The 9,868-nt window shown below is 32.7% G+C and overlaps 1 pseudogene; it reads left to right on the forward strand.

Annotated features, from left to right (window-relative positions):
* Positions 1-917: 917 nt before the first annotated feature.
* Positions 918-2,331, forward strand: LOC143532703 (F-box protein At5g07610-like; annotated as a pseudogene).
* Positions 2,332-9,868: the final 7,537 nt, after the last annotated feature.

A 9,868-nucleotide genomic window follows, 5' to 3' on the forward strand; every position in this document is an offset into this window, starting at 1 on the left:
AGATAAATTAAATATAATAAACAATTAATGATATGATAATGATTACTCGATAAACGCAGTATTTTTATTAGTAAAATTTCCCGAACATAAAGGCGGGTCGGGTATAATATATGAAAAAACCGAGTTGTTACATTATTAATGTTAAAGTGTTAATCAATCATCTATTCATTAATGTTGCAATAATCACTTTGAAAGTACACATCCAAACATCTCAAAATACATTTCATTGTTTTTAACTATATGTATCAATTTTATTTTATTACTAGTTTAAGTTAATGGTTTTGGAAACATGCTTTAATTGATAATGATTACTCGGTAAACGCGGTATTTTATTAGTAAAATTTCCCGAACATAAAGGCGGGTCGGGTATAATATATGAAAAAACCGAGTTGTTACGTTATTAATGTTAGAGTGTTAATCAATCATCTGTTCATTAATGTTGCAATAATCACTTTAAAAATACACATCCAAACATCTCAAAATACATTTCAATGTTTTTAACTATATGTATCAATTTTATTTTATTACTAGTTTAAGTTAATGGTTTTGGAAACATGCTTTAAATCGGTGGATCTGGATTTTATCTCAAACAAGTTAATTAGAAAATAGCTAAACATAGTGATTGATCGAAAGGAGTACAACGTTGAGTATTTGAAAGAAAGGTGGATTTGCACACTTTGACCTATTCAGGTGGTTGATTGTTGAAAAGAAAATTTTATTATGATATTGTTTTTATTATGTTCCTCGTCTCAATCTAACCCGAACAACGACCGACCCGAAAAGTAAAAAAAAAAAATACTCTTTGGATCCGTGGTGCACACCGCGGGTTTGCAAGTAAATTCGTCCATGCATGGAGGATATACATTAGTATTTGAGAATAAAACCATATATCTTACAAATGTAACATTACAAATGTTGTTTTAGACTTGTACCAAGAACATGAAATAAAAAAGTTGACTATATCCGTCGGTGTAAAGGATATAACATTAGTCGATCACTCATACCATGCAATGGGCCCTATAAAAAAACTTGAGAAACCCTAAATCGTCACTTTTTGTAATTCATAAATACGAATAGCAGGGTTCTCACTTGTGAAACCCTAGATTTGTCGAGCACTCAAACCTGGCTAAGCTCCCATGGAGGATACCGATTATCAATCTGTAGCATTAATCGGTTCAAACGATGACCTCTTAACCGAAATCCTTATCCGTCTCCCCGTTACCTCCATCCTTCGTTTCAATCCGTATCTAAACACTGGCGATCGCTTTTGACTCATTGATGTTTCACCCACAGGTATGTTCCAAAATCTCCTGGTCTTTTTGTTCACACTTATAAACTCGAACAGGACGATAACTATCCAGAACCTCATTGTCTTTATGTTCCGTTTGATGTTGAAGACCGAACAACTCCTCCTTTCCGTGATCTTGATTTCTACTTTGACCGTTATTATGTCAGAATCAAACAATCTTGTAACGGTTTATTACTTTGTCATGCTAATTCCTTTTATAATGGTGCTGGTGAATATTATGTGTTCAATCCCACCACCAAGCAAATCGCATTGATCCCACCTGTCCCCGCAGGGCCGAGTGTTAGTAAAACCATCTTGTCTATGGCTCTCGCATTTCATCAAACACATTGTGTACACTACAAAGTTGTCTGTATTCGTTCTTTGGAGCGGGATGAAAACATGTTTCAAGTTGTAGTCTACTCGTCTGATACCGGGACATGGAAGGTGTGCATCAAATCTTTCTCTTCTCCAAGCATGTTCCGTGACCCGGTTAACTATAATGGAGAATCTTACTGTGCACCAAGACCCATCTTCCACGGCCCGGTTTACTGGAATGGAGCCGTTCAATGGGCCCCCCATTATCGAAGTACCAATCACTTGTACTTTAAAATAGATGATGAACGGTTGCAAATGTTGCTCATGCCGGAGGGGTTTGGGCCCGATGAAAGTTACACGGTCGTGTATTTTGGGGAATCGAGAGGTCATCTGCATTTAATATTACGTACGAATCTTGAACAAATAGCGTCAATGTGTACGAGATGTTGACGGATCACTCGAGGTGGTTTGTCAAGTATCGTTTACAGCTTGATGAGCTTCTGGGTGATTTCGCGAGCTTGATATATTCATATCGATCTAATTTTCATGTTGTCGATGTGGTTAGAGGTGAAGATGAAGAAGATACATTTTTGGTGCTGGTAACTTTCGAAAACTTGATAAGGTATAATGTTCGTGACAAGAGTTTAAAGGAGTTATATAGTTGCAACACGTTGCTATCGGGAAACCCGGGTTTTCATCGTTACATCGAAACATTGTCTTCTTTCTAGGAGACAATTAAGTTTGTTTATGTTTTTTCTATTAATGTGTTCGAAAGAGTTTAAAAATATTAGTAATGTTTTGTGTTTGTAGAAAACTTTGTTTAAAAGGTTTTGTCTGTTTTTTTTGTTCAAGAATTCATAGACATTAAGGATATGTGTTCTGGCATTAATTTGTTTGATTTTATATGATGAGCAACTGAGCAAGAAGCTGAAAGACTTTACGGTTCTCTTACATGTTTGAGTTTTGAAAGTCAAACAGCATATATGTGTTCTGGCATTAATTTGTTTGATTTTAAGTTGCGACATTTGTACTATACATAAGCAAATTAGAAGAAGACTTGGGTAAAAATGAACTTGAGTGTGTAACAATCTGATTTCCCATCTCCATTCTCTCTTCAATAGGTTTTCTTTTCCCATCTATATCTGTAATCAATTCTTATGAATCCAATGGAAAATGTGAGCCGATTTCTTCTATAATTCCTGTGTTCTATTGTTTAGTTTTTATTGAATCACTTCATTTTTATAATTGCTATGGTAAAATAGGTATCTAATTTAATGATGGTGGTTGACACACAAAATTAACTTGAATAGTATGAATGATGATCTAGAAAAAGAACTTGGTAATTAATACAACTGACAATAGAAGTTATAGATTTTCATTGTGGCAATGGTCCAAACCTTTTCAAATTGGTTAATTTGGTGGGTGGTTGCGGTGGTGGTGTTCGGTAGTATTATGTGGCGAAGGAAATGGTGAGAGTTGGATGAAGAAGATGGTGAATATGATTTTTTTTTTAAAAGACGAAATTCAAATGAAATTTATCTTTTGAGATAAATTTCAAAAAACTCAAAAACCCACTTTTTGAAAACCCGCGTGGAATATAGAAACCATTTGAAACATCACGTTAAATATTGTTTTCATTTGGTAAGTTTTTATGCAAAATCCAACGTGTAAGACGGATTTGACCAGAAAACTAGCGTGGTAGGTGGGGAGCTTTGATATGTGTCAGTTTGTGATAGGTGGTTGAAAACTTATGGGGAATTTCCCAATGTCACATGAAAGACGGATTTTGAGGGCTATATTGGGAATTTCAAATTTGACGGGCTATTTTGGAGATTTTCTCTCCTCAGAAAAGCTATTTTGGGAATTTTCCCAAAAAATAATGATGCTTTCTTTATTTTTATTATCATAGCATCTTTTCTCTTCACGGAAAATTAAAGCTTCTTTCTTTCTCACTCCTAACAAACCAAAAAAAACATAGACCAGCCCGATAAAAGGCTGGAGTGTGAGGGAGAAGTGAAATGTAAGAATAGAATGGAGAAACTGAAGTTAGGATTAATATTGGTTTATGACCCGAACCCAGTACATTAAAAAAACTCATGACCCGTGAATTTTAAAGGAGTGAATGAATGGAAGCAAGTATTCACGAATGGAGCAATCTGGTGGCACAAGAAGGGGGGGGGGGGGTTGAGGCCTTCAAATGTTGGGAGTTATATATATATAGATTGACGTGGGAATAATGTTCTAGAAAATGAACAAATCAGTTATCACAAATGAGAATGTATAATATCTAAATGTGACACAACCATAAACTTTGAACAAATTTAAGAGAGTTTGTCATGTTTGGCTAGTTGATAAGCATGGGACAATATTATTCAAGATTTCACTTTATTACATGAATTAAACAACTATACTAATGAATGTAGCACGGTGACATTGGATCGATAAAATGCTTGAAACGAGCATAACTCAAGCTCTCGTAAGTCGACCCACACAGCCTTCTGTTTGGCTCGTTAGCACCCCTAGACCTAATCGCTATTTGAAAATCGACTTCTCAAATAATAGAGAGCAAAATGAAACGAGGTAGTGGCGTTGGTAGACAAAAGTCGCTAGTGCTCTCACATGTTTGTTGAGTTGGGGATAAAACGATTCAACCGACTCAAGAGAACATTTATCTTTTTATTGTACATTGACAAACCTAACTCAAGTTTTTGATAATGGCAGGATTCAAGAGGATGTCATATCTTATCTAAATTAGATCGGGTGTCTAGTTTCTTTGTTTGTGCACCTTGTTCTTGGTGTAGGAAGTTCAATTGGAATTGCTTTTAAGAGCATGTTTTCCAATAACTGATTTTATACAAGCATAGAGGTGCACAAACCAGGTATTTTCAAAAACCAGAATCGGGTAGGAACAGGTTCCGAGTATGGTCAACAAAAGTCAAAACCTGGTCCGGGTAGGAAACCTGGTCCGGGTATAGTCGGGTATTTGACCGGTTCCACTGGTTTTTTTCGGGTAAGGTAGGCTCGGGTTTTGATCGGGTATTGGCGGAACCTGTTCCACCAGGTCCGGGTCGGTTCCCGGGAAAGCCAAAGCCCATTCCATACCCGCAGATGGGGTAGCATCGGGTCCGGTTCCGGGTAGAAACAGCCGGGTTCTACCCGGGTCGGGTCTGGAACCGGTTTTTTTGTGCTCCTCTAAACGAACACATGTTAGTTAACAATTTATATGGTCTTTAGTTCTAAAATTCATAGATTATTGAATGACTCAGCAACAGATACTTTGTATTTCAAACCAATTTAACGTCTAGACAACATGTTTACGTCCATACGTTGTGATACCCAGAGACTTAAATTTGAATATTTTGAACAGGAATTAATGATCGTTGATCAACAACTTGTTGGTATAAATGCTACAAAGCACACAATAAACAAGAATAAAGAACAATAATGGCAGGGAACTCTTGTAGGTTTTATTGATGAAATTTCTAATGATGAATATAGTACATGACAGCCCTATAAATACTTGAAGAAATGCTAAAAGTACTCAACAGAAAAAGTGACTGAATCAAATGCCATTAAAGGCTTATTCAAATAAACTCAACTAAACAAACTAGAAAGTAGGGCACGTGCATGACTAAACAAAAGTGAAGAGAGAGAAAGAGAGTTCCAAGCAACAACTTTGAATTATTCTTCAACACAACTAGCTCTGGGATACAGAGATCATCACTGGATCTACTCGCCGAGCAGACCAATTAAATACCACTAATTGTTTGAAAACATTTTGTTTCCAATAAATCATCACTAATTTGATATATGTTAATTTGTTTCTACTATCAATCAGGAAAGATTTAGTACCATTAAATTGACATATTGAAGAAACACTAATCGACCCCGGGCAGATTATGGATAATCTGGGGGTTAAGTAATGTTTCCCACGAGGGTTAGGTCCGGCAAAGAAGGATGTTCTTCAGATGACCTGCAAAACAGACACCGTAAGCTCGTCACTGAGAAGGGGGGGTTCCTCCTTGTGACCACCCTCCGGCGTGAGAATCAGACTAGATTGCTCTGAATATAAATGTATATTGAGAGAAATAGCTAGTGAAGGTAAAATACCAGATGATCATACCGTTCCAAGGTGTTGGAGTATTTATAGCCGAATGTAGGTTTCCAAGCAGGTACAGCCAGCTGTAGAATATTCCTGTTCTACCAACTATGGGCTACGCACGTGCCATGCTGGTTGGTGGGTAGGCAGCGGCTGATAGTGACTAGGCCGGCTGTGTACTATTCCTGTTCCACCAACTGCAGGCTATGTGCGTGCCACGACAAGGGTTGGTGAGTAGGCAGCGGCTAATAGTGACAAACAGTACTAGAGCATGCTCCTCGTACTGTTTGTCGGTGAGCTGTCACCCTGTGATTGGTTCATGGGCTGCTTTGGTCAGATCTTGTCCATTTTATCCATACCTTGGCAGGTATAGTACAAAAGATCTTCCAGAAGCATACAGACTGGCTCATTTGGGCGGGAGTATTCCCGCCTTGCTCGTTCCTTCAGGTGACACTGAATTATTGAGTTAGTGCCTTGTGCGTGTAGCCTTGCTATTAGTGCGGGTAGCCTTCCCTGATGGCTTGTATCCGCAGCTGCGGGGACAGGCGGGATACTTCACCATTGGGAGGCTTTCCCTGCGGGAACAACTGGCGTACTGCGCGTAAGGTCTTCATCTCTGAGCATGGTGGGTCCTGCGGAACCAGTTGGTCCTTGCGCAAACGTCCCTCTTCAAGGTGAGTCTTGCGGGTCCAACTGGGCTCTGCTGGGACCTACCTCTTCACATATGTTTTATCATCTTTGTTATTATCAATGTATTTGTCTATGCAATGTCCGCACACTAAACTAGACTATTGCACAAAATAGCCAAATCTAACAATACTATTAAAGCATTACAATTGTCCACATAACAATTAACTAGGTTGTCCACCTATGTATCCAACTCACCTGGTTTCCATATTGATTTTTTTACATATTAATCTTTTATTTTATTCATCATTAGTTACAAAACATTAAACCCGGTTCAAAGAGTCATAATCCACACCTAATTCTGAAACTCATTATTCTCTTAAATATCCTCACAAGCATATCAACCCTCACTTTTTGCCGCTTATGTCCGACATCTACAATATCTAACAACAATTGATTAATCTACTTTGAATTCCTTTAATTCAGTGTTTATGGATTTCTCCAATACCGTCGTCTCCGTCTAACTGATTGTTCATCAGAGACGCTTCAATAAGGATTTGTCCGTTTGCTTAATGGTTGATCAGACAAGATTTTGAATTGTTTTCCGGTCAATATATTCAAAGTAATTTCCCGTCATATGTTGCCAAAAAAATTACCTATTTCTGATAATTTTTCTGGCCAATTTCTATTTCTTTTGTATCCTAAATCTGAACACACTAATTTCCCGTCATATGTTGCACAAGAAATTACATGTTTCTAATTATTTTTCCGGTCAATTTATGATACTTTTGTTTCCTAAATCTAAAACTTCGAGTTCTCTTTTTTTAATTATAATTTTTTTAATAAATTAGTTTTAAAATGATTTAATTTATATATAATATTGGCATTTAATATTCCGGAATTATTGTTTTTTAATCTATTTTTATAATATTTGCAAATCTAATTTATTGTTTGACTGTAAATTAAATGTAATCGGTTATAATTGGAAGTTTAAATCTTTTGTAATTTTGTTTGATATACTTAATAACAAATCTTTACATAATTTGAAATTCAAATTATATTAAAAGTTTTGACTATAAAAACGATAATCAAGGAAATATTATTTATGTTGTTATTTATATTATTTATTTTTTGCTTTATTTTCGGAGATTTTAATTATATGATTTCGGAATATTTACAGTATATTTATGAAATATAGACTGATTTATTAAACACCTTATATATGAAAATTGTTAAACTTATTATACAAGGAACATTATAATTGTTTGTTTATTTTTTGAGGTTATTTTTGGAGGTTATAAACATACAATGTTTGTTTCATCTCTCAACAATAAATGGCTGATTTAGGTGCTGATTACAATTATTATCTTAAATATAGTTGATTTAGGTGGTCATTAGAATTTTTGTCTTACATATTCCGGTTAAATCCATTATTAGTTCTTGATAAACCAAAATATGCGTTTTTATTTTTTAATTTAGTATATATAAATTATAAAATTATTATGTAACATTAATTTAATTTTATTAACTTCAGCTTCTGGCGATCCAAGATTGTAAATTAGCAAACTGTCTCAAAGGGTTTGTATGTTATTGAAAATTTATATTAATTGAAAACATGTTTATGTTTTGATTGTTAACATGTGTGGATGTTATTGAAAATTTCTATCAATTTTAAACATGTTTGTCATTATTTTTTTAATATATTTTTACATAAAACTTTTTCTAGCTTTATTCGAATTACCTTTTAAAATACAAATTAATAATTTTAATTGATATTTAAATTTCAAAAGAAGATAGTCATTTGACTTTTTTTTAAAAATCTTACTTAAAATACAATTCTTTGTTTCTTAAATTTGGCTTAATATTCATGACATAATTAATCAAGATTAAATACGTATAAAATTAAAGCATTTTTTATGCCTAAAATATGTTCCAGCATTACCGAATTCCAGCATTAATGATTTCAAATACGTAGTTTGACCAAAATATAAGTATTATCTTTGTTGCTTAATTTATTCTTAATTAATAAATAATTAATATTCACAACATATTCATTTCTGATTAAATACAGAATTTGACTAATTACTAATAAACTTTTAAAGCTTTCCATATTCTTCAATGTCAACCAACTTTGCATTTGTTTATGTTTGACCAATTTTAATTGCGCCTAAATGTTTAAATTAATGTCTTAAAATAAACCCCCAAATTAATAATTTTAATCTTCTATTCGAAATTCAAATTCTAATCATCATTATAACTTACTTTTAGTTTTAATGTTACTGAAAATATAGTAAGTTGTTGATTAAATACGGAATTTGAAATAAATCTTCGAATTTAAATTTCAAATTTTAAATAGTTACTATAATTGCTTAATTTTTGGTTAATAGTCATAACATATTTAAACCCGATTAAGTAAGGGATTTTATAAATTAAATACAAACTTTTAAAGTTTTCATAGTCTTCAATCTCAACAAACTTTTCATTTTCTTATATTTGACAATTTTTATTATGTCTAAATGCCAAAATTAATGTCTAAAATAAATCCCCGATAATAATATTTCAAAAATCAAAAACCTTTTCATAACTTTTTGAAGTTGACTAATTAACCATTTTTTTTAAATTTTGTAATTATTTTGAAACGGGTTGTTTTAATTTTAAAAGAGTATCAAATATGTTCGGTATGAATTCGTGTCGTCACAAGTTATTTTTAAGTTATACTGTTTTTTTTAACTAAAAAGACATTCAATTTTCATATATAAATCATTTCTAACCAAATTTGGCAAAATATGAATATTCAAATTAAACCGAAACTGACGCAATTTAATATTCAAACTTAATACTTAGAATTAGATAAAAACTGACATCATAATTAATTCGATCACATCCTTACAAATTTTATATAAATCATCTATAAATAAAAACCGTGTAATAATTTTGTCAAACAACTTATAATAACCGTATGATAATATGAGGAATATCTTTATATAATTTTATCATAAAATTAATTTTTTCAATCTAAGAATGTATATAGAGATTTCTGATTTGTTTATAAGTTTATAAATTGTATTAATTATATATTTAGTTCTCTTATTAACAATACATTGAATTTGTTTTTATGGTGATTTTAGTTTTCTTATTTGCAAGTATAAAAAATTACAACACATTTCTTTCTATTTCGATGATTTTTTAATAAACAAGGCTTTATGACTTCATATATCATGATTTAGTTTTTATTAACATTTTTTTTTACTTCATGGTTTAAGTTAGAAATATGTTTTAAGTTGACATTTTACTTTGTTTATTGATATATGTTATTTTATTTTAATAAAAACAACAATGTAATACCTCCTAATGAATGTAAAATTATTTGTTCTTATAAATATTACACTATCAATTCATTATTATTATTATTATTGTCACTATATATATTTATATATAATTTTCACGTGTATGATACACACATTATTGTTTTGAGTCTTCGTCTCCAATTCTTCCAACGTTATAACAAGACATTTTTTAACACATGATAACATTTGTTC

This window comes from Bidens hawaiensis, unplaced genomic scaffold (genome assembly GCF_021521415.1).
Source record: "Bidens hawaiensis isolate Kalapana, Puna unplaced genomic scaffold, B.hawaiensis_p1.1 tig00009541_1, whole genome shotgun sequence".
Classification (NCBI taxonomy): Eukaryota; Viridiplantae; Streptophyta; class Magnoliopsida; order Asterales; family Asteraceae; genus Bidens; species Bidens hawaiensis.